Source organism: Psammomys obesus, unplaced genomic scaffold, assembly GCF_907164565.1.
Source record: "Psammomys obesus unplaced genomic scaffold, mPsaObe1.curated_primary_1811, whole genome shotgun sequence".
In the NCBI taxonomy this organism is placed as follows: domain Eukaryota; kingdom Metazoa; phylum Chordata; class Mammalia; order Rodentia; family Muridae; genus Psammomys; species Psammomys obesus.
The window spans coordinates 6714158-6738907 of record NW_026596445.1 but is presented as its reverse complement, the minus strand read 5'-3'; the positions used below and the strand labels follow the sequence as shown (position 1 = coordinate 6738907).

Sequence of the window (24750 nt, the reverse complement as noted above, 5' to 3'; positions counted from 1 at the left end):
CTAGGGCTCCAAGTCTTGTGGTTTATCCAGGAGACTAGGTCAGATGCCTCAGAAGGAAGCAGACTTTTCAGTGGGAGTTGTTAACTGCAGCTTCTTGGAGATAAAGAATACCGTAGTTTGTCAGCCAAGAATTTACCCGAAGCAACCCCTTTCCTTTCTGACGTTTTCTAAATAAGTTGCACGTATCTTTCTGTTTTGGTTTGTTTGTTTTTTTTTCTTTTAATTTTAATTTTCATTAATTACAATTTATTCACTTTGTATTTCTCCTGTAGCTCCCTCCTCCTCTCCTCCTAATCCCATCCTCCCTCCCCATTCTCCACCCATTACTCTCCCCAAGTCCACTGATAGGAGAAGTCTTCCACTTTCTTCTGACCCTAGCCTATCAGGTCTCATCAGAAGTGGCTGCATTGTCTTCCTCTGTGGTCTGGTAAGGCTGCTCCAGAATGACCTTGCTGAGCAATGGGACTTATTTCCCCCTTTTTCTCAAGCTGAATTTATTTAATGCTTTCTAATCAAATGCATGTGTAGTAGAATCCTAGCATCTGAGTAGAAAAATAAAATAAAATGTTTTTAAGTTTTTGCATCTAGCCAATTAAAAATCGATGCTACCTTTCTAAATTTAGATTGTAAAAATATTCAGTGTGTCCTCTTCTGTTGTACTGATTAGTAACATTGCCACCTGTTCATTCTACCCTTTTAAGCTTGTTAAAGGAGAGTACTTAACGGTCATGAATTTTGGCTTTTTCTTTCTTTTTACTCTAAAATGGGGGTTGGAAAAATAACTATGAGATTAAGAGCACTGGCTGCTCTTCCAGAGCATTTGCTTGTTGATTCCTAGCACCCACATGGCAGCTCACAAACATCTCTAAGTGGAGTCACAGGGAATCTGATGCCTTCTTCTGGCCTCTGTGGGCACTGAATATATATGGTATACAGACATGTATATGGGCACAACACTCATACACATAAAATAAAATAAATCTTTAAAAAAAGCCCTCCAAAAGCAAATTTACAAGAGTGTTTCTCTTGATTAGTTTCATTAGATGTACAGATTTTAGTAGGTTTATCTTATGTTCTATGTGTATATGAGTGAGTATATGCTGTGTGTGTCTTTATGCTTCTGGGACAGCACACTCAGGATGATCCTTTCCAGTTCTCACCATTTACCTGCAAATTTTATGATTTCTTTATTTTTCATTGCAGAGTAATATTCCACTGTGTAAATGTACCACGATTTCTGCATCCATTCTTCAGTTGAGGGGCAGCTGGGCTGTTTCCAGCTTCTGGCTATTACAAATAAAGTTGCTACAAACAGGGTTGATCAAATGTCCTTATTGTGTACTTGAGCCCCTTTTGGATATACGCCTTGTAGTGGAATGACTGGATCTTGAGGAAGCGCTATTCCTAATTGTCTGAGAAATTGCCAGATTGATTTCCAGAGTGGTTGTACAAGTTTACATTCCCACCAGCAGTGGAGGAGGGTTCCCCTTTCTCCACAACCTCTCCAGCATGTGTTGTCACTTGAGTTTTTCATCTTGGCCATTCTGATGGGTGTAAGGTGAAATCTCAGGGTCATTTTTATTTGCATTTCCCTAATGGCTAATGATGTTGAGCATTTCTTTAAGTGTTTCTCTGCCATTCTATATTCCTCTACAGAGAGTTCTCTGTTTAGCTCTGTTCCCCATTTTTTAATTAGATTACTTGGTTTGCTGCTTGGAAGACCCTGACTAAAAAGCTCAATCCCCATCCTGAAAGGCAAAGAGGATGCATCAGAAGAAGAAGAAGAAGAAGAAGAAGAAGAAGAAGAAGAAGAAGAAGAAAACAATCTAGGAACCTGCCACAGAGGGCTTCTGAAAGGCTCTGCCCTGCAGACTATCAAAACAGATGCTGAGACTTATGGCCAACTGTTGGGCAGAGTGCATGGAATCATATGTAAGAAGTGGGAAATAGCAAGAGCTGGAGAGGACAGGAACTCCACAAGGAGTGCAACAGAACAAGAAAATTTGAACACAGGGAACTTTCCAGAGACTCATACTCCAACCTAGGACTATTCATGGAGATTACCTAGAACCCTTGCACAGATGTAGCCCATGGCAGTTTAGTATCCAAGTAGGTTATATAGTAATGTGAAAAGGGACTGCTTCTTACATAATCTGATTGGCCTGCTCTTTGATCACCTTCCCCTGAGGGGGGAGCAGCCTTACCAGGCCACAGAAGATGACAATGCAGCCACTACTGATGAGATCTAATAGACTGAGGGGCGGAGCCAAGATGGCGACTAGCACACACAGTTTCCGAGCTGTGGAAGAGATAAAGTTCTGAGTTGATGAGTGGAAGAACTTCTGAAGCCAGGGAAACAACGGAGAGACTTTCTAAACAACAGGGAACATCACAGGAGGTGAAAACCTTGGTCTCGGGTCACCCAGGGACTTGTTTGGGGAAGGTGAGAAACGATCCTTTGATCTCTCGGCACTCCCCTCCCCCAGACCTCCCTCCTCGGCACAGCAGACTCCCCTTTCTCAGCGCAGACCTAACTGCCTGGGGCCTGCAGCCACTGAGGCTGAGCCCCAAGCCCTTTATTGGCAAAAGCCAGCAGTACTGTGTCTCGGAGCCCCAGATTCACACGCGGCGGCGGCACCATCCTCCCAGGGCCCGAGTCTGCTAGACGCCATACTAGCTCCGCAGGAGCACCATCACTGACAGTACGGCCCGCCCAATCCCACAGTGACAGAGAATACGCTATATACTCACCAAAACCAGACAGAAACGCCATACAAGCTAGACACACCAGGCGCTGGGCCTCCGAAGCCTGGATAGCACAGTAAAGAGACCCCAAGACTTCCCAGAAAGCATCTGGACTAGCAACCCAGTCTCCAGTTACAGCAGGACTTTCTAACCTGGCGGCGGAGCAGCACTGAGCTGGCGGGGCACATCAGCCCTCCAGTTTAATACTAACCGGGGCCAAACCAGAGAACAGAAAGGCTGGTTACCCCGATTCCCACTGACGTGACCACCCTGAAATCTCCAGCTGCAGCACGACCTCATAACCTGGCAGTGATAGCAGCATGGAACTGGCGGAGCACATCAAAGAAGCAGGGCCAAACCAGAGAACAGAGAGCCCAGATACGCCAATCTCTGCCAAGTGTCCTGCCTGTACAGCTAGTCCTCAGCATATGCTAAGGACACGGGACCTCTCCCAACTTCCTGAAGAATTCTCCAGACTCGAGAGAGAGACAGTACCAGTCTGATCGGCAGAACCCAAAAACAAACAGGGAAGGTCTCAGATAAGCCAATGGCCAGGGGTAGGCGAAAGAACACTTCCAACATAAATCAGGACATCATGACTTCACCAGCAAACCCCAAAATCGATGGATACTCCAATTCATCAGAAGCACAGGAAAATGACCTTAAAGCCATGCTTGCTCAATTATTTGAGGCTCATAAGGAGGAAATGAACAAATCTTTCAAAGAGTTGGCCAGTCAATTGGAGGTAAAGAAAGAAGAAATAGACAAAACCCTTAAAGAAACACAGGCAAATATAGCCAAACAAATAGAGGCACAAGTAGAGAAAAAATTAGTGGCATACAAAAAGGAAATGAACAAAGAAATAGAGTCCATCGTAGAGAGACAGGAATCCAAATTCAAACACATAAAAGAAATGGTGCAAGGCATGAAAACAGAATTAGAATCAATAAAGAAAACACAAAATGAGAAAACTCTTGAGCTGGAGAACTTGGAGAAAAGATCAGGAACCACAAAAGTAAGCATCACCAACAGAATACAAGAGATGGAAGAGAGAATCTCTGGAGCTGAAGACACACTTGCAGAAATTGATACTTCTCTCAAAGAAAAAGTAAAATCAGAAAAATTCCAATCACAAAATATCCAAGAAATCAAGGATGCTATGAAAAGACAAAATCTAAGAATAATAGGAATTGATGAAAAAGAAGACTCCAGGCTCCAAGGTCCAGAAAATATTTTCAAAAAAATCATAGAAGAAAATTTTCCCAACTTAAAGAAAGAGATGTCCATAAATATAGAAGAGGCCTACAGAACACCAAATAGACTAGACCAGAAAAGAAACACATCACGTCACATCATAGTCAAAACACTAAATCTACAGAACAAAGAAAAGATATTAAAAGCAGCAAGGGAAAAAGGCCAAGTAACATATGAAGGTAGACCTATCAGAATCACACCAGACTTCTCATCAGAAACTATGAAAGCCAGAAGGGCCTGGGCAAGCATCATGGAGACTCTAAGAGATCACAAATGTCAACCGAGACTACTATACCCTGCAAAGCTTTCAATCAACATAGATGGAGAAAACAAAATATTCCATGACAAAACTAAATTTACGCAATATCTATACAGCAAACCAACCCTACAGAAGATACTAGAAGGAAAACTCCAATCCAACGAAAACGAATTCACCCAAGAAAACAGGGCATACAGATAATATCCCAACAAAAAGGAAAAGAAAACAAGCAATGAAACAAGGTAAGATCATCGACTCCATTACAAAAGGAACTAACATGCATTGGTCAATATTATCTATCAATATTAATGGACTCAACTCACCAATAAAAAGACACAGGCTAACAGAATGGTTACAGAAACAGGACCCAACATTCTGTTGCATCCAAGAAACACACCTATGCAACAAAGATAAACACTACCTCAGAGTAAAGGGCTGGAAAAATGTTTTTCAAGCAAATGGTTCCAGAAAACAAGCTGGAGTAGCCATCCTAATATCTAATAAAATAGACTTTCAACCCAAGTTAATCAAAAAAGATAAGGAGGGCCACTATATTCTCATCAAAGGAAAAATCCAACAAGAGGACATCACAATTTTGAATATCTATGCCCGAAATACAAGAGCACCTACATTCGTAAATGAAACAATATTAAAGCTTAAATCATACATTGATCCTAATACCTTAATAGTGGGAGACTTCAACATCCCACTCTCATCAAGGGACAGATCGACCAGACAGACACCAAATAGGGAAATAAAAGCACTCACAGAATCCCTAAATCAAATGGACCTAATAGATGTCTACAGATCTTTTCACCCAAACTCAAAAGAGTACACCTTCTTTTCAGCACCACATGGAACCTTCTCCAAAATAGACCATATAGTTGGTCACAAAGCAAGCCTCAACAGATACAAAAGGATTGAAATAATCCCTTGTATACTATCTGACCACCATGGACTAAAGCTGGACATCAACAACAACAGAAACAACAAAAAGCCGACACGTACATGGAAACTGAACAACTTACTACTCAATGACAGCTGGGTCAAGGAAGAAATAAAGAAAGAAATTAAAGACTTTCTAGAATTCAATGAAAATGAAGGCACAACATACCCAAATTTATGGGACACATTGAAAGCAGTGCTCAGAGGAAAATTTATAGCACTAAGTGCCTACAAGAAGAAATCCGTAACATCACATACAAACAACTTAATGACCCAACTGAAAAACCTAGAAAAAAAAGAAGCAGATACACCCAAGAGGAGCAGAAGGCTGGAAATAATCAAAATAAGGGCAGAAATCAATCAATTAGAAACAAATAAAATTATCCAAAGAATCAATGAAACAAAAAGCTGGTTCTTTGAGAAAATCAACAAGATAGACAAACCCTTAGCCAAACTAACTAAAAAGCAGAGAGAAACCATACAAATCAGCAAAATCAGAAAGGAAAATGGGGACATAACTACAGACACTGAGGAAATCCAAACGATTATTAGGTCATACTACAAAAGCCTATATGGCACAAAATCTGAAAATCTAAATGAAATGGATAACTTTCTTGACAGATTCCATCTACCAAAATTAAGTCAAGATCAGGTAGAAAGACTGAATAGTCCTATATCTCCCAAGGAAATTGAAGCAGTCATTAACAGTCTCCCCTCCAAAAAAAGCCCTGGACCAGATGGCTTCAGCGCAGAATTCTACAAGACCTTCAAAGAAGTACTAACACCAATTCTCCTCAAACTATTTCATAAAATAGAAACAGAAGGAACACTACCAAACTCATTCTATGAAGCCACAGTCACTTTGATACCTAAACCACACAAAGATCCAACAAAAAAAAGAGAACTTCAGACCTATCTCTCTTATGAACATTGATGCAAAAATACTCAATAAAATACTTGCAAACCGAATCCAAGAACACATCAAAGATATCATCCACCATGACCAAGTAGGCTTCATCCCAGGAACGCAAGGGTGGTTCAACATACGGAAATCCATCAATGTAATCCACCACATAAACAAAATGAAGGAGAAAAATCACATGATCATCTCCTTAGATGCTGAAAAAGCATTTGACAAAGTCCAACACCCATTTATGTTTAAAGTCTTGGAGAGATCAGGGATACAAGGCACATGCCTAAAGATAGTAAAGGCAATATACAACAAGCCTATAGCCAACATCAAATTCAATGGAGAGAAACTTAAATCAATCCCACTGAAATCAGGGACAAGACAAGGCTGCCCTCTCTCTCCATATCTCTTTAACATTGTACTTGAAGTCCTAGCCAGAGCAATAAGACAACTAAAGTAAATCAAGGGGATACAGATCGGAAAGGAAGAGGTCAAAGTGTCACTATTTGCAGATGATATAATAGTATACATGAGCGAACCCAAAGATTCAACCAGAGAACTTCTTCAGCTGATAAACACCTTCAGCAAAGTGGCAGGATACAAAATCAACTCAAAAAAATCAGAAGCCCTCTTGTATACCAAAGACAAAAAGGCTGAGAAAGAAATTAGGGAAACAACACCCTTCACAATAGCCACTAATAACATAAAGTACCTTGGTGTGACTCTAACCAAGCAAGTGAAAGACCTGTTTGAGAAAAACTTCAAGTCTTTGAAGAAAGAAATTGAAGAAGATCTCAGAAGATGGAAAGATCTCCCGTGCTCATGGATTGGTAGGATTAACATTGTGAAAATGGCCATCCTGCCAAAAGCAATCTACAAATTCAATGCAATTCCCATCAAAATACCAACTCAATTCTTTACAGACCTTGAAAAAAAGATTCTCAGCTTCATATGGAGAAACAAAAAACCCAGAATCTCCAAAACGATCCTGTACAACAACAGATCATCTGGAGGTATCTCCATTCCCGATCTCAAGCTGTACTACAGGGCAACAGTAATAAAAACTGCATGGTATTGGCATAGAAACAGAAAGGAAGATCAATGGAATCGCATAGAAGACCCAGAAATTAACCCACACACCTATGAATACTCAATATTTGACAAAGAAGCCAAATCCATTCAATGGAAAAAAGACAGCATCTTCAACAAATGGTGCTGAACCAACTGGATGTCTACATGCAGAAAAATGAAAATAGATCCATATTTATCACCCTGCACAAATCTAAAGTCCAAGTGGATCAAGGACCTCAACATAAAACCAGATACTCTAAATCAGCTGGAAAAAAAGTGGGGAACAGCCTAGAACTCATTGGCACAGGAGACAACTTCCTGAACAGAACACCAACAGCACAGGCTCTAAGAGCAACAATCAATAAATGGGACCTCATGAAACTGAAAAGCTTCTGTAAAGCAAAAGACACTGTCATCAAAACAAATAGACAGCCTACAGATTGGGAAAGAATCTTCACCAACCCTTTATCTGACAGAGGGCTAATATCCAGTATATATAAAGAACTAAAGAAGCAGAAAAGCAACAAACCAAGTAATCCACTTAAAAAATGGGGAACAGAGCTAAACAGAGAATTCTCGAAAGAGGAACATCGAATGGCAGAGAAACACTTAAAGAAATGCTCAACCTCATTAGCCATTAGGGAAATGCAAATCAAAACGACCCTGAGATTTCACCTTACACCCATCAGAATGGCCAAGATGAAAAATGCAAGTGATAGCACATGCTGGAGAGGTTGTGGAGAAAAGGGAACCCTCCTCCATTGCTGGTGGGAATGTAAACTGGTTCAACCACTCTGGAAGTCAATCTGGCGCTTTCTCAGACAACTAGGAGTAGTGCTACCTCAAGACCCAGCTATACCACTCCTAGGTATATACCCAAAATTTGCTCAAGTACACAACAAGGACATTTGTTCAACCATGTTCCTAGCAGCTTTATTTGTAATAGCCAGAACTTGGAAACAACCCAGATGTCCATCAACGGAGGAATGGATACAGAAATTGTGGTATTTTTACACAATGGAATACTACTCAGCAATCAAAAGGAGGAAATCATGAAATTTGCAGGCAAGTGGTGGGATCTAGAAAAGATCATTCTGAGTGAAGTATCCCAGAAGGAGAAAGACAAACTTGGTATATACTTGCTTATATAGATCTATAAGACATGATAAACATAATGAAATCTACACACCTAAAGAAGATAATCAAGAAAGTGGACACAGGCGAAGGTGATTAATCCTCATTTAGAAAGACAAATGGGATGTGCATTGAACTTATGACAGGAGCCTCCCACAAAAGGCATCTGAAAGACTCTACCTAGCAGTGTTTCAAAGCAGACACTAAGACTCATAACCAAACCCTCGGCAGAGTGCAGGGAATCATATGAAAGAAGGGAAGTTAGTATGATATGGAAAGGATAGGAGCTCTACAAGGACCAAATATATCTGGGCACAGGGCCTTTTCTGAGACTGACACTCAACCAAGGACCATCTATGGATATAACCTAGAACTTCTGCTCGGATGTGGCCTGTGGTAGCTCAGTAACCAAGTAGTTTTCCAAAGTAAGGGGTACACGGACTATTTCTAACAGGATCTCAAGGGCAGGCTCTTTGACACCCCCCACCCCAGGGGAGGAGCAGTCTGTTAGGCCACAGAGGAGGACTTTGCAGCCAGCCCTGAAGATACCTGATAAAACAGGGTCAGATGAAAGGGGAGGAGGTCCTCCCCTATCAGGGGACTTGGAAAGGGGCAGGGAGGAGACCAGGGAGGGAGTGTGGGGTTGGGGAGGGAATGAGGGAGCGGGATACAGCTGGGACACAGAGTTAACAAAATGTAACTAAAAATAAAAATAAAATAAAAAAATAAAATAAAATTATTTATTGTGATGCTGCAATGCAAGTAAAAAAAATAAAAAAAAAGAGATCTAATAGACTAAGATCAGAAGGAAAGAGAGGAGGACCTCCCCTATCAGTGGACTTGGGGAGGGGCATGTGTGAAGAAGGGGGTGGGAGGATGGGCCCGGGAGGGGAGGAGGGAGAGGCTTATGGGGGGATACAAAGTGAATAAGGTGTAATTAATAAAAAATAAAATAATACATAAAACAACCACAACAAAAAAAGAGTGTTTCAATTCTAACAGTACTAAGTATTTTGGAAAAATTCAGTATTTTCTTATCCTTCCTCCCTCACTCCTTCTTCTTTCCCTCAGCCTCTCCCTCCTTTCTTCCCTTCTCTCTTTTCTTGTTGAGGTTTAGTTTGCTGTAGGCAATAATTTGGGAAAGCCACACACTACTTATACCATAAATGCTGCTTAAGTAGAAAGATACTCTGTCAACAATAAATTTATCCTCTGTGTAAGTATGTATCTGTACTCTACTGACATATTTTTTTTGAAAAAGGTAGACTATGAGCAACTACTCGGTTTACTATGATGTTGAGATTAATTACCTACATTAAAATTGTGACTGATCCCTGGACTGGGGGAGGGGCATAGGAGAAGAAGAGGGAGGAAGGGTGGGATTGGGAGGGGATGAAGGAGGGGGCTACAGCTGGCATACAAAATGAAAAAACTGAAATTAATTAATTAATTGATTTAAAAAAAAGAATGAAATTGTGACTGAGATGATGAAAGTGTTATGAAAACTCTGAAAATTCCAGGCAGTCCTGAAGATGGAAAGTGTTAATGTGAAGAGACATTGTTCACTCCATCTTACTGATGATGTGCAATTGTCAAATTAAAAACTTTTAATTTCCCATGGTTTTGATTTCAATAATTTTTATTTCCTTTTCCCAAGTAGAACATATTTAATAGGTTTTAAGTTCTTAGACTAGGTGTTAAGTTTTGCTTTGCAACTGTTTACTATGTAATGTGGGTTGAATTTGTTTCATGATATAAATATCTATCTCCTCCCACATTAGATGATGTTATTTTATACCATATTTATGATTGTAATGCATTCGGTCCTGAAAAATTTTCTCCTAGCTGAAAAATCTAGAAAAATTTCAAAGTGAGTAAATTTATATATTGTATACCCTATTTCACACATTGTCTTAGTGCAATAATTCCAATAATTCCAATGCAAGAGCAATGAACTAAGTAAATTCATAACGAAAAATAAAGAATAATTTATCCACATTTACAAGTATAATTTCTCTTTCTCCATTTGGAAGATGCTTTTAGTACTCATTTTTAACTTTTCCTCTATATGTGGGAATAATTTTTGTGATTTCATGTTTTTAACAGCATATTTATTTGTGTTACACACACACACATACACACACACACACACACTTATTTCCTCATAGGGTGGTTTTACCACTTGCCAGGGATTTTTTCTCCTTGAACTAAATTTTTTGTTTAGCTGTCATCTGCAATGTGCCAACAAAACCATGCCTCTCCATATGATAACGTGTAGCATGATTTAATACTGAAGATAATTTAGGGATAAATTAGTAAAGATTTATTACTGTCTAGTCTTATATTAAAATATAATTTTAGGTATTTAGATTAAATACTGCTTTTTTGTATAACTGTCTTGTAGATAGCAGGAATCATAAGATCAAATTATCACCAATATCACTCAAGAGATACTCCTCTGAAACAGTGATTCACATTTGTTATGGCAATATAAGGGAATGTTTTAAAAGTAAAACCTTAAATAAGTATATTACATATTTTAAAAGTTCTTCCATGTCTACCCTATACACAAATTAAAGATATAAAGATATAATATTGTATTTTTAGAAAAGCGTTCCAAAATAGTTTATTCTCATTAGGTAACTGGGAGCTAGAAAGAGGAAACATGAAAAGAATAGTACACTTAGATGTTCAAAATTTGTGTATGTATAGGTGCATGTGCCTGTGCATTTGTTTGTGTGTGTGTGTGTGTGTGTGTGTGTGTGTGTGTGTTCAATTTAGAGAATTTGGAAAAGGAGATTGTGAATTGCTTGTCTGAATGTGATGCAATCATTGATTTTGCAAAGTTAAACAAATGAATATGAATTTATGACAGAATCACTGTCAAAGAAAGTACATGCCATCACCATTGCAATATAGAATGTCAATATAGTTAAATTGAGAATTTTGGCACAAAGATTCATATGTTGTCCATTTATTTCATTTTATATATCTTTTTATGTACGACTTTCTTAGATTTAGCTATCTCTGATAATTTGTTGTATTTAAGACACTTTAGCCTATATAGGAGATAATGAAACTCAACCATACCACAGTTCAAATTCTTGAGAAACAGAGAAATTCTCATACTTTCAAAAATGATGTATCAGTGGCCTATTACACTGTAATTTGCTGTAAAATTATGCTTTAAATTGTTAGTCTATATTTAGTTGTCGTTGGTATTCTGTCTTCACATTTGGTTGTGATATTTAGATCGGCTCAAATTTATATGACTTCAAAATGAAAGGCAAAGAGAGGGAATAGAGCAGACCATGTCATCCATTTCCTGTGAAATTGTATTAAAATACACACAGTGTGAAATCTGCTATATCAACTATTTTCAGTGCTACTATCTATAGTCTCCTAACAGTATAGCAGGTATCTAAAAATGTAGCATCTTATAAATGTTCCTCCTACATATCTGTGATTATATATTCTCTGTTAAATGTGTCCCTCCCCTGTCATCTGACTATCCCAGCTCATGGTAGTCTCCATTCAGTGTTCTGTTTCATCACAGCTGACTTTCTTAGATTTCACATGTGATTGCAATCATTCAATGATTTCACTTTCTATGGTTGAATTATTTCATTTAATGTTATTCAAATTTGCCCACATTGTCACAAAAGATATAATTTTAAAGTTATTTATGGCTGGTGTGTGTGTTTTATCTATTCTTTATTTATTAACTGATGAACATGTAGGTTAGTATACAATTATTTTGAATAGTAGTTAAATAAATCTGACAATAGAAATGACTCTTTACCCTATTATTCAATTTCCTTTGGATCGATATTCAGCCATGGGAGAGCAAAATCGAATAGGTGTTATACTTTTCTAATATACTTTATGACATGCATACATTTTCCATTATAGATGTATAAACTTACTTTTCCACATTTTCACCTTTTATTTAAAATCTTCACCCCCTTGTTATCCCTTCTTTTGGTAGGAATAACCATCCCAACAGGAGTGAAATAATACCTCAGTGTAAATATTTCCTCAGATGATTCAAGATATTGAAGATTCAAGTAATTATTAGCCAATTTTATATTTTCTATTAAGAAATTTCTATACGAAATCATACCTACTTCGGTTGTATTCTTGTTATTGAATTGAGTACCATATAAATACTCTTCTCTTTCTCAGATGCATTGTTTTAAGGTAAATTTTCCAGCTATGCAAGTATTTTTTTTGTTCTAATATGTGTTTTTGGCACTTTAGTTGAAAAACAATTAGTGTAAATATATGTGTTTATTTCATAACTTCTAATGCATTGGTAAAAGTGTGCAATTATGGAAATACCAATGCAACTTCACAACATATTTTAATTTTTAATAATTTTACATTAATTACAGTTTATTCATTTTGTAGCCAGCTCCCTCATTCCCTCTGAACTCCAGCCTTCTTCCCTTATCTCCTCCCATAATCCTCTCCAAGTCCACTGATAGGGGAGGACCTCCTGCCTTTCCATCTGACCCTAGCTTAAAAGGTTTCATCAGGACAGGCTGCATTGTCCTCTTTGGTGGCCTGGCAAGCCTGCTCCCCTCTCAGGGGGAAGTGATCAAAGAGCCAGACACTGAGTTCATGTCAGAGACAGACTTGACCCCTTCTTAGGTAACTCACCTGGGCACTGAGCTGCCATGAGCTACATATGAGCTACATAGGTTATCTAAGTTATATCCATGAATGGACCTTGGTTGGAGTATCAGTCTCAGAAAAGACCCCTGTGCCAAGATTTTTTGGTTCTGATGCTCACATTGTGGAACTCCTTTCCTCTCCAGGTTTTACTCTCTCCCTCTTCTTTCATAAGATTCCCTACACTCTACCAAAAGTTTGCTAATGAGTCTCAGCATCTGCTTTGATATACTGTTGGGTAGAGTCTTTCAGAGGCCCTCTGTGGTAGGATCCTGTCCTATTTCTTGTTTTCTCCTTCTTCCAATTGTCCATCCCATTTGTCTTTCTGAGTCTTAACCAGGGTCATCCTTATTGCCTAGCTTCTTTAGGTGTACATATTTTAGAATGTTTATCCTATATTATATGTCTAATATCCACTTATATGTGAGTATATACCCTGTGTGTCTTTCTTCTGGGATACCTTACTCAGGATGATCCTCTCTAGATCCCACAATTTGCCTGCAAATTTCATGATTTCCTTGTTTTTAATTACTGAGTAGTATTACATTGTGTAAATGTACCACATTTTCTGTAGCCATTCGTCCATTGAAGAGCATATAGGTTGTTTTCAGGTTTTGGCTATTATGAGTAAACGTACTGTGAACAAAGGAGAACAAATATCTTTGTTGTGTACTTTAGCATATTTTGGATATATGCCTAGGAGTGTTATAGCTGCTTCTTTTGGAAGCTCTATTCCTAATTGTCTGAGAAAACAAGAAGATTGACTTCCAAAGTGGTTGTACAAGATTTCATTCCCACCAGCAATGGAGGAGGGTTCCTCTTTCTCCACATCCTCTCCAGCATGCATTGCCACTTGAGTTTTTGATTTTAGCCATTTTGGGTGTAAGGTGAAATCTCATGTTTATTTTCATTTGCATTTTCCTGATGACTAAGGATGTTGAGCATTCTTTAAGTGTTTATCTGTCATTCTATATTCTTCTATAGATAATTCTTTGTTTAGATCTGTAACCCTTTTTATTGCATTACTTGATTTATTGCTTTTTAACTTCTTTATTTTTTTTATATATTCTGGATATTAGTCCTCTGTCTTATATATTGTTGGTCAAGATTTTTCCCAGTTTCTTGGCTGCCATTTTGTTCTGATTACAGTGTCCTTTGCTTTACAGAAGCTTTTTTAGTTTCATAAGGTCCCATTTATTGTTGATCTTGGAGCCTGAGCCCGAGCCTGTCCATTTGCAAGTGTTCTGTTTAGGAAGTAGTCTCCTGTGCCAATGAGTTCAAGACTCTTCCCCACTTTTTCTTCTAACCAATTTAGTGTGTGTGGTTTTATGTTGAGGTCTTTGATCCACTTGGACTTTAGTTTTGTTCAAGCTGATAAATATGGATTTATTTCTATATTTCTACTTGTAGACATCCAGTCAGACCAACATAATTCTTTTTGAAGATGCTGTCTTTTTTACATTCTTTGGTTTAGGCTCCTTTGTGAAAAATCAAGTAGGTGTGTGGGTTTATTTGGGGGCATTCTATTCGATTCCATTGGTCCACCATTCTGTTTCTATACCAGTACCATGCAGTTTTTGTTACTATTGCTCTGTAGTGCAGCCTGAGATCAGGGATGGCGATTCCTCCAGATGAACTGTTGTTGTACATGATAGTTTTGGCAATTCTGGGGGTGTTGTTTTTCCATACGAAGTTGAGAATTTTTCTGTCAAAGTCTGTAAAGATTTGTGTTGGTGTTTTGCTGGGAATTGCATTGAATCTGTAGATTGATTTTGGAAGATTGGCCATTATCACTATATTAATCCTGCCCATCCATGAGCACAGGAGTTCATCCCATTTTATGATATCTTCTTCAATTTTTTTTCTTCAGAAACCTTTTATTCAAACAGGTCTTTCAACTTGCATGGTTAGAGTTAAACCAAGGTACTTTGTGTTATTAGTAGCTATTTTGAATGGTGCTGTTTTCCTAATTTCTTTCTTTGGGTCTTTTGTTGAAGTTTTGGGGTCACTCATGTATACTATCATATCATCTGAAAATAGTGATACTTTGACTTCTTCCTTTCTGATTTGTATCCCTTTGATCTCCTTTACTTGTCTTATTATTTTAGCTAGTAATATGTTGAAGAGATATGGAGAAAGTGGGAAACCTTGCATTTTCCCTGATTTCGGTTGGATTGATTTAAGTTTCTCTCCATTGAGTTTGATGTTGGCTATAGGCGTGCTGTATGTTTTCTTTACTATGTTTAGGTAAGGGCCTTGTATCCCTGATCTCTCCAAGACTTTAAACATGAATGGATGTCAAATGCTTTTTCAGAATCTAAGGAGATAATCATGTGGTTTTTCTCCTTCAGTTCATGTAGTGAAATACATTGAAGGATTTCCATATATTGAACCACCCCTGTATGCCTGAGATGAAGCCTACTTGGTTATGGTGGATGTTTTATGTGTTCTCGGATTCCATTTGCAAGTATTTTATTGAGTATTTTTATACCAATGTTCATAAGAGAAATATGTCTGAAGTTCTCTTTTTGTTTGGTCTTTGTGTGGTTTAGGTATCAAGGTGACTGTGGCTTCACAGAATGAGTTTGGTAATGTTCCTTCTGTTTCTATTTTGTGGAATAGTTTGAAGAGAATTGGAGTTAGCTCTTCTTTGAAAGTCTAGTTGAATTCTGTGCTGAAATTCTGAAATCTGGCCCTGTGCTTTTATGGAAGGGAGACTGTTGATGACTGCTTCTATTTCCTTGGGGGATATAGGAATACTCAATCTCTTTACCTGATCTTGATTGAACTTTGATAAATTGAATCTATCAAGAAAATTGTCCATTTCATTTAGATTTTCAGATTTTGTGGCATATAGGCTTTTATAGTGAGACGTAATGATTGTTTAGATTTTCACAGTGTCTGTTATGTCTCCCTTTTCGTTTTTGATTTCTCTGATTTGGATAGTTTCTGTCTGCCTTTTAGTTAATTAGGTTAAGGGTTTGTCTATCTTGTTAATTTTCTCAAAGTACCAGTTCTTGGTTTTATTCTTTGAATTGTTTTGTTTCGAATTTATTGATTTCAACCCTGAGTTTGATTATGTCCAACCATCTACTCCTTTTGTGTGTGTCTGCTTTTTTTTTTCCCTAGGGCTTTCTGGTGTTCCATTAAGTTGCTAATATAAGATGTTTCAAATTTCTTCTTGAGGGCACTTAGTGTTATTAATTTTCCTCTTGGCACTGCTTTCATTGTGTCCCATAAGTTTCAGTATGTTGTGCCTTCATTTTCATTGAATTGTAGGAAGTCTTTTTTTTTTCTTTCTTTCTTTCTTCCCTAACCCATCTGCCATTTCATAGTGAGTTGTTCAGTTCCAATGTGTGTGTAGGATTTTTGCTATTTTGTTGTTGTTGTTGTTGAGGCCCAGCTTTAGTCCCTTGTTGTCTGATAGAATACAAGAGAATATTTCAATCTTCTTGTATCTGTTGAGGCTTGCTTTGTGCCCAACTATATGGTCAATTTTTGAGAAGGTTCCATGAGGTGCTGAAAAAAGTTGTACTCTTTTGAGTTTGGGTGAAAAGTTCTGTTAAAAATTCATCTATGAAGTCCATTTGTTTTAGGATCTCTGTAAGTGCATTATTTGCCTACTTAGCTTCTGTCTAGATGATCTGTCCCTTAGTGAGAGTGGATTGTTGAAGTCTTCCACTATTAAGGTGTTGGGAACTATGTTTGATTTCAGCTTTAATAATGTTTTATTTACAATTGTAGGTGCCCTTTTGTTTGGATCATACATGTTCAGGATTGTGATGTCCTTCTGTTGTGTTTTTTTCTTTGATGAGTATGAAGTACTCCTCCCTCAACTTTTTTGATTAATTTTGGTCAAAAATCTATTTTATTAGTTACTAAGACAGCTACTGCAGCTTGTTTTCTGGGCCTGTTTTCTTGGAGAACATTTTTCTATCCCTTTACTTTAAGGTAGTATTTATCTTTGTTGCAAAGGTGTGTTTCTTGGACACAGCAGAATACTGGATCCTATTTCCGCAACCATTCTGTTAGGCTGTGTCTTTTTTTCTTTAGAGTGTTGAGTCCATTGATGTTGATTAATAATAGTGACCAATGAATGTTAGTTTCTTTTATTGTAGATTTGGTGGTGTTACTGTGTTTCATTGCTTGTTTTCTTTAATTTTTTTTTTTGTAAAGTTATCTCTATCCTATGCTTTCTTGTATGTAGTTATTTTCATTGGATTGGAGAATTCCTTCTAGTATCTTCTTTAGGGCTGGGTTGCTGGGTTGCTGGGTTGCTGGGTTGCTGGGTTGCTGGGTTGCTGGGTTGATATTGTTTAAGTTTAGATTTTTCATGGAATATTTTGTTTTCTCCATTGATGTTGCTTGAAAGCTTTGCTGAGTATAGTAGTCTGGGGTGGCATCTGTGGTCCCTTAAAGTCTGCATGACATCTGCCCAGGCCCTTCTGTCTTTCATTGTTTTTTTGAGAAGTCTACTGTGATTCTGATAGGTCTAACTTTATATGTTACTTGGCCTTTTTCCTTTGCCACTTTTAATATTATTTTCGTTAGATTTATTTTGAATAGTTTGAATATTTTTAGAATATTTTTTCTGTAAATTTAGTGCTTTGACTGTTATGTGACTTCAGTAGATTTTTTCTGGTCTAGTCTATTTGGTTTTCTGTAGGCCTCATGTATGTTTATCATGGACATCTCATTTACATTGGGAAATTTTTCTTCTGATTTTCTTGAAAATATTTTGAGGACCTTGGAGCGTGAAATCTTTTCATCTGTTCCTATTATTCTTAGATTTCATCTTTTAATGGCATCCTTGATATCTTGGATGTTTTTGTGTTTGGAATTTTTCTGAATTTACTTTTTCTTTGAGAGAAGTATCAATTTCTGTAAGTGTTTCTTCAACACCTGAGATTCTTTCTTCCATCTGTTGTAGTCTATTTATGATGATTACCTTTGTGGTTCCCAATCTTTTCTCTAAGATCCCCAGCTCCAGGGTTTTCTCAGTTTGTGTTTTATTTATTGGTTCTCATTCTGTTTTCATGCCTTGCACCATTTCCTTCATCTCTTTGAATGTGGATTCCTATTTTTCTATGATGGCTTCTGTTTTTTTTTTTAATTAAATTTTTATTTTTTATATTAATTATAGTTTATTTACTTTGTATCCCAGCTGTAACCCCTTCCGTCATTCCCTCCCAGTCCCATTCTCCTCCCTCATCTTCTACCTGCTCCTCTCCAAGTCCCCTGATAGGGGAGGTCCTCCTCCCCTTCCATCTGATCCTAGTTGATCAGGTCTTATCAGGACTGGCTGAAATGTCCTCCTCTGTGGCCTAACAGAACTTTTCACCCAAACTCAAAAGAGTACAACTTCTTTTCAGCACCTCATGGAACCTTCTCAAAAACTCCCTTGGGGGCTGGTGAGGGGAGGCCAAAGAGCAAGCCACTGAGTTCAGAGATAGTCAGAGATAGTGTCAGAGATAATCCCTGATCCCCTTACAAGGGAAACTCACCTCCATACTGAGCTGCAATGGCTACGTCTGAGCAGGGGTTCTAGGTTATATCCATGCATGGTCCTTGGTTGGAGAATCAGTCTCATAAAATACCCCTTTGCCCTCATATATTTAGTCCTTGTGGAGCTCCTGTCTTTTCCAGGTCTTATTAAATTCCTCTTCTTTCATATGATTCCCTGCACTCTGCCAAATGTTTCGTTGAATCTCAGCATCTGCTTTGAAACACTGCTAGGCAGAGGCTTTCTAGGCTCCTGTGTTGTTTCTTGTTTTCTCCTACTTCCAATGTCCAGCCCATTTGTCTTTTAAGGAAGAACTGATCATCTTACTCCTAGTCCTCCTTCTTGCTTAGCTTCTTTAGGTGTACATATTTTAGTATATTTATCCTGTCTTATAGGTCTAGTATCCATTTATGACTGAGTATATCTCTGTGTGTCTTTCTGCTTCTGGGATACCTCACTCAGGATGATCTTTTCTAGATCTCACCATTTGGATGGCTTCTAATTTTTTGTTTGTGTCCTCTCTCTATGCCTCTAATTGTGCCTCTACTTATTCCTGTATTTGTTTGGCTGTATTTGCCTGTATTTCTTTGAGAACTTTGTTTGTTCACTCTTTATTTGCCTCCATTCGTGTGGCTATTTGTTTGAGAGATTTTTTTTCATTTCCTCTTTACATGCCTCTAATAACTGGAGAAGCATAGCTTTAAAATAATTTTCCTGTGCTTCCAATGAATTTAAATATCCATTGATTTTGGTAGCTGCTGGTCAAGCCATGATGTCCTGATTTTCGTTTGGTGTGTTCTTATGCCGACCTCTGGCCATCTGCTTGTCTCTAACCTTTGCTGTTTGTTCCTGGATTTTGTACTTCAGACTGGTTTCCATCTTTCTTTGGTGTCTCAAGCATTCTTCAGGAAGATGAGCGAGCTCCACTGGTTTGAGAATGTGCGTTGGTGTTTCTGCTGTACCTAAGGGATGAAGGTCTGCAGGCATGGCTGCACTAGTGCGGGCGAGCAACTGTGTGTGTGTGCGCGTGGAAGTGGAAGTGTGCCTTGAAGGACAGGGTGCTAGAGAGTGTAGATGCCTGGAATATGGGTCAAGGGGTTGCAGGAACAGGAAGGGGAGCAGGCACTGACAGTGTTTGCTGCCCAAATGTGCATGCACACATTCTGTGAATACCTCAGTGGCCCACAGGCCTGGCATACTGTACTTCTGGTATTTAGATCTGTCTTGGCTCCAGGAGTTGTTTGCCTCAACTTCACTGGTAGACTTGCAGAACAGGGACTTCAATGTTGAGAATGCTTTCCCAAGAATCCCTATGTTGCCCACAATGGGGCTGTGGATGGTAGGGGTCCCATGTCTGGCTTCTAGCATAGAGGGAGCCTGGATCTGGGGCTCTGCATACACTCACTTGAAGGTGTACTCACTCACTAGGAAGTCTAATTTGAAAGCACAGATGTTCCTCCTATTCTCTACTCTCAGATTTGAGCCTGCAGGGGGTGAATGGGAGTGTAGGCGATCTGTCACCTCAGTGGTGCTGCAGCCACAGAACTTGGAGGCTGGTATATGGGTCCACTGGGAGTCCAGTCACATCAGCAGAACTGGAAGGCATATACAGATGCCTTCTGGATGGCCCTGGGGAGCCACAGACCTGGGTGGCTTAGCCGACCTCAGTGGCCTGGGAGCCTAGGTGGCCTAGTGTTCCTGGGGTATAGTCCAGCTGAAAGTCTGCCACTGAAGGACTGAGAGGCCTGCCTTTTCTGTCCCAAATATAGAACAGGGAGTTCTGTGGTAAGAACTGCTGCCACTGCACTCTGTGCTAGGAGCTTCAGGTACTGTGTACCCCCTCTGCAGTCTCTGCAGAGGAGAGAGTAGGGAGGCCTGTCAAGGAGAAGTGCCAGGGGATTAAGTATTTGTCACTCTCAGTTCCTGGAAAAGTTGGAGGGTGACCTGAATCCAAATGGTCTCAGCTGACTGATTGTCCCCTCTCGCCTAGGAAGCCTCAATGTCGATATTCTGGCTTCAAGTGCCCCTCACAATTTCAGAGTTTCACATCCTCTGCCCCTCAGATATGGTGCACACTGGTCACTGCCATCATGGATCCCTCCGCAACAAATTTTAAAGTAAAATAATATTATACTCTCAGCTTTGTTCTTTTTGCTCAATATTGCCTTGCTTAATTTTGTTTTTTGGGTTTTTTTTTGTGATTTCACATGAATTTTAGGTTTGTTTTCCTTAATGCTTTGAATAATGTCATTCACATTATGATAAAAATTTCACTGAGCACAACAGGTAATGTGAATATTTTATAACTATTTTAAAATAATTTTTATTCTTTAAATGTTTCAAAGATTTATTCAATGTATATTTACCATATTCCTCACTTCCTTTCTCCAGCTCTTCTCATTGCCTTTTATCACACCTCCTTCATATTTGCATGCCTTCTTTTATTTTTATTGTTAGTAACTCCTTGCATCTAACATAACAGCCCATGTGCTCATGAGTATTTAGCTAACACTGAGTGTAAGGAGCCTACTAGCATGGTTGTTCCAAAAATCAACTTATAGCAGCTATGGTTACAGAAAGAAGATCAAGCCAGTAAAAATCCTATCAATATCTGAGGAAGGGCCCTCAAGGTCCTTCCCTTATTAGAGGAGATATTGCGAGTTTATGGCTGCTAAGGAGAGTCACCTGAGAAAAACCTAAAGTATTTAAGAAAATCAACTTAGATTTGTAAAGATACATTTCACATGATAGTTTAAGACATTTCAGTTTCTTATAGTTTGTTTTGCAAGGCAGAAAATCATGGTAAGGAGGTGTTCATCCATGATAGTGAGGAAAGAGCAAGGAAAAAGAAAAGGAGGGAAGAAGTAAAGTTGAGGAACATACCCCAGTGTTCCAGGACACATCGATAATGGCATGTTACTTCCAAGAAGACTTTGCCTCCAATGCTTCATAACTTCTGAATATTGACATTTACTGGAAATAAAGACATTATCATATTCTCCTTGAAGGAAAATTACAGTCCAAACTATGCCATCCTGTTTCTCTGATATCATCATGTAGGCTGCTTGTGAAGGATTTGTGTTCTTCTGAGGATTTGTTTCAGAATTCTGTGATAGTAGGCTAAATACTTAGTAAGTTTGTGCTTGTGGTTTCCTACAGTTCTCACACTCAATGATTGGACAGCTCTTGATGTTGGTTGTGATACTTATATATCATGTCCATGATGAGCAGAAACTGAAAAACAGGTTTATTTTATGACCACTTTGACATTCTCAGGAACAGCTCAGTGGTTACAAATAGCTCCAATGGTTTCCTGATTGATTATATCATAGGATAACATTGTAGTTGATGGAAGTAGTAGTCTATTTTGAGGAATGTTTCAAGATTTATAATATGATTGAAGTCAAGGCTCTCTAGGGTATTTTATGAAAGTACATTGCTTCAAGTCACTAATGTTTAGGTATACTGTCCCCCCATAAGCAATAAAGGCAGAACCAACATAAAGAGATATTTAGAATCTTCTGGAGACAATGTTTGGTTTGTCTGACACTGGTTTCCAGATCCTACCTGCCAAGTTCTTTTATCAGGCTGTAGTTTACTGAAAAAGATGATATAACATTGTTCTTCATGAAATTTACTACTTCTTACATAATTTATTTTAAATAGCTTAAAGGCTCTTGGAATCACTAATTTATAAAATGCTATTTTTAAAATTTAGAACAAAGAAACCGCTTGCTTTTTCTAGTTGCTTACTCATAAATGGATGTTTGTATAAAAAGAAAGCTAACAAAGAAAATTTACAGTTTCTGTGGGAAAAACATGAATTTGAATGTAGATTACAATAAGAAACAGTTATGGCTCAGAATGTCACATGTTGCAACTAGAATACCAACTGAACTTTCTTGGAGAGCTGCTAACTTTACTAAGTGTATGAGTTGAATGTGAATCCGTTAAATTACAGAAGTATGAAATTCCTTTATTATTTATGTGATTTTTAAAACTCTTTATTGAGTTCCTAGTTTCTGCTAAACAGTTTTATCAAATGAGGAAGAAAACCATATAAAGATAAATTACATAAAAAAGATAGATGCAGATAAAATCAGGAGACTGAATTAATATAAATATACACATTCATTAGATGTTATAAGTAGTATTAATTCTATAAATCAGAATGTCTTAATAGTTTAGATAAATAATTTGTGAAAATTATTGGTATTAATAGGGTTATTTATCATGTTTCTTAGCAGCTTCTTTTTATAGTACATAAGAATGACATACCAGCAGAACTATTTGTGTAGAAACTTTAAAGGGGTGTGTGTTTCATTTTACAAAGTACAAATAATCTTGCAATTAAACCAAAACAAATAATTGCCGAGAAGCAATTATCATTCAATTAAAGAGTAATTACATGGTTATTTGTGCTCTGTAACATAAAGCATTACTGAGATCTGTAATGCAATCAATATATTAGTGGAAATTGGATGCTGCAATGAACCTTTCAAAATATGCTGATTAAATTGTCATCCAAATAACACTCTCTTAGTAAAATCACCACATGTTTATTTGTCTTGATTAATATGTAAATATCTGCCTGATGATAATAAACCTCTTAAAGATAAGAAGCATCACAGGATGATCCATTAAGATGTGTGTTCGTTCACCTTGTATAGAATTCTACATTGTCTTTCACCATTTTCTCAGGATTATCTTGAAAATGAAATGTAGGAATTTTACATCTACTAATATATTATTAGATATGATGATTCAGTCTGAAATTAATAATAGTAATTATATTGCATATTTTATAGAACTTTACTAACTATAAATTATTTTCCCTAACCTAATTTTAATTAATTTATTCTAGGTGCTTAAATCTTGCCAAAATATTAAAGCTAATTATATATGCATGGAATTTCTGTTCATATACATTTAAACATGTTTACAAAGAGATATCATACCATCCTCATTACAGAGTCAGGAAAAATTTAAATAACACTGCAAACATATAATCATGTTACTAGAATACACATCTTTTTCAAAAACACATTTTAAAAGCCATTAATCAGGTTTTTATGTTTCTTGTGTCTCTTAGAGCATAATACAGTAAAATATACCATACCATTCTTTGAAATTATGTATTACCATATTTGAATAGATCCAATAGATCATGCTCAGAAGCTTACATTATTTTAGTAGAGTACAGGATCTGAAATATAATTATTATTTGATTAATGAAATGATGGTAATAGCTCTATGTATTATTAAGCAGAGAAAGTTAATATAAAGAATATTTTAAAACTGTAGAAACAGTGAAATAAATATTCCCCATCTGTAAATTAATGGTTTTAATTGAATATTTACAGGGCTTCCTGTATGCTACAAACCACAATAACTGCTTATGATTCAGTGACATATACCACTAGCATGCATGTTTTTTCATGGACTCTTCTTTGCATGTCTCACAATTAAACATTCTAAAAATATAAACTAGAAATTAGAAGCATAAAAGAATGGACAATAGGATCTCCTGGAGTTTATATCAATGTGTATTAGATGTGACATAAGCCATGGGTTCTCAAATATAGATACATCCAAATTTTAGGAGTCAAAGTGGAACAACTAAACTAAGAGTCCTTTAGCATGTCTCAACTTATTTGAAGAGAACTTTCACCTTACACCCATCAGAATGGGTAGAATCAAAAGCTCAAGTGAGAACACGTGCTGTAGAGAATGTAGAGAAAAGGGAACTCTCTTCCATTGCTGGTGAGAATATAAATTTATGGAACCACTTTGGAAATCAATCTGGCACTTTCTCAGACAATTAGGAATAGCACTTTTTCAAGATCCAGCTATATCATTCCAAAGCATATATCCAAAATATGCTCAAGTACACAAGGGACAATTGCTCAAACATGTTTGCAGCAGCTTTATTCGTAATACCTAAAATCTGGAAACAAACCAGATGTCCCTCAACTGGGGAATCAATACAGAAATTGTGGTACATTTACACAATGGAACACCATTCAGTAATTAAAAAGAAGGAAATCATGAAATTTGCAGGCAAGTGGTGGGAAGTAGAAAGGATCATCTTGAGTGAGTTATCAAGAAGCAGCAGAGAACTCTTTGAATTAGGACACACACACACACACACACACTCACACACACACACACAACTATTTAAAGTAGGTAACTTTCAAACTCTTCTGTTAAGAGTTGCCTTGTTAGAGTATCAGTCTCAGAAAAGACTCCCTTGCC

At 37.6% G+C, this 24750-nt stretch overlaps 1 protein-coding gene across 1 annotated transcript in view; it reads left to right on the top strand.

The window, feature by feature from the left end:
* Dach2 (dachshund family transcription factor 2) overlaps positions 1-24750 on the top strand; it is a 743535-nt gene that overhangs the window by 305126 nt on the left and 413659 nt on the right. The gene's annotated exons all lie outside the window — the stretch shown is intronic.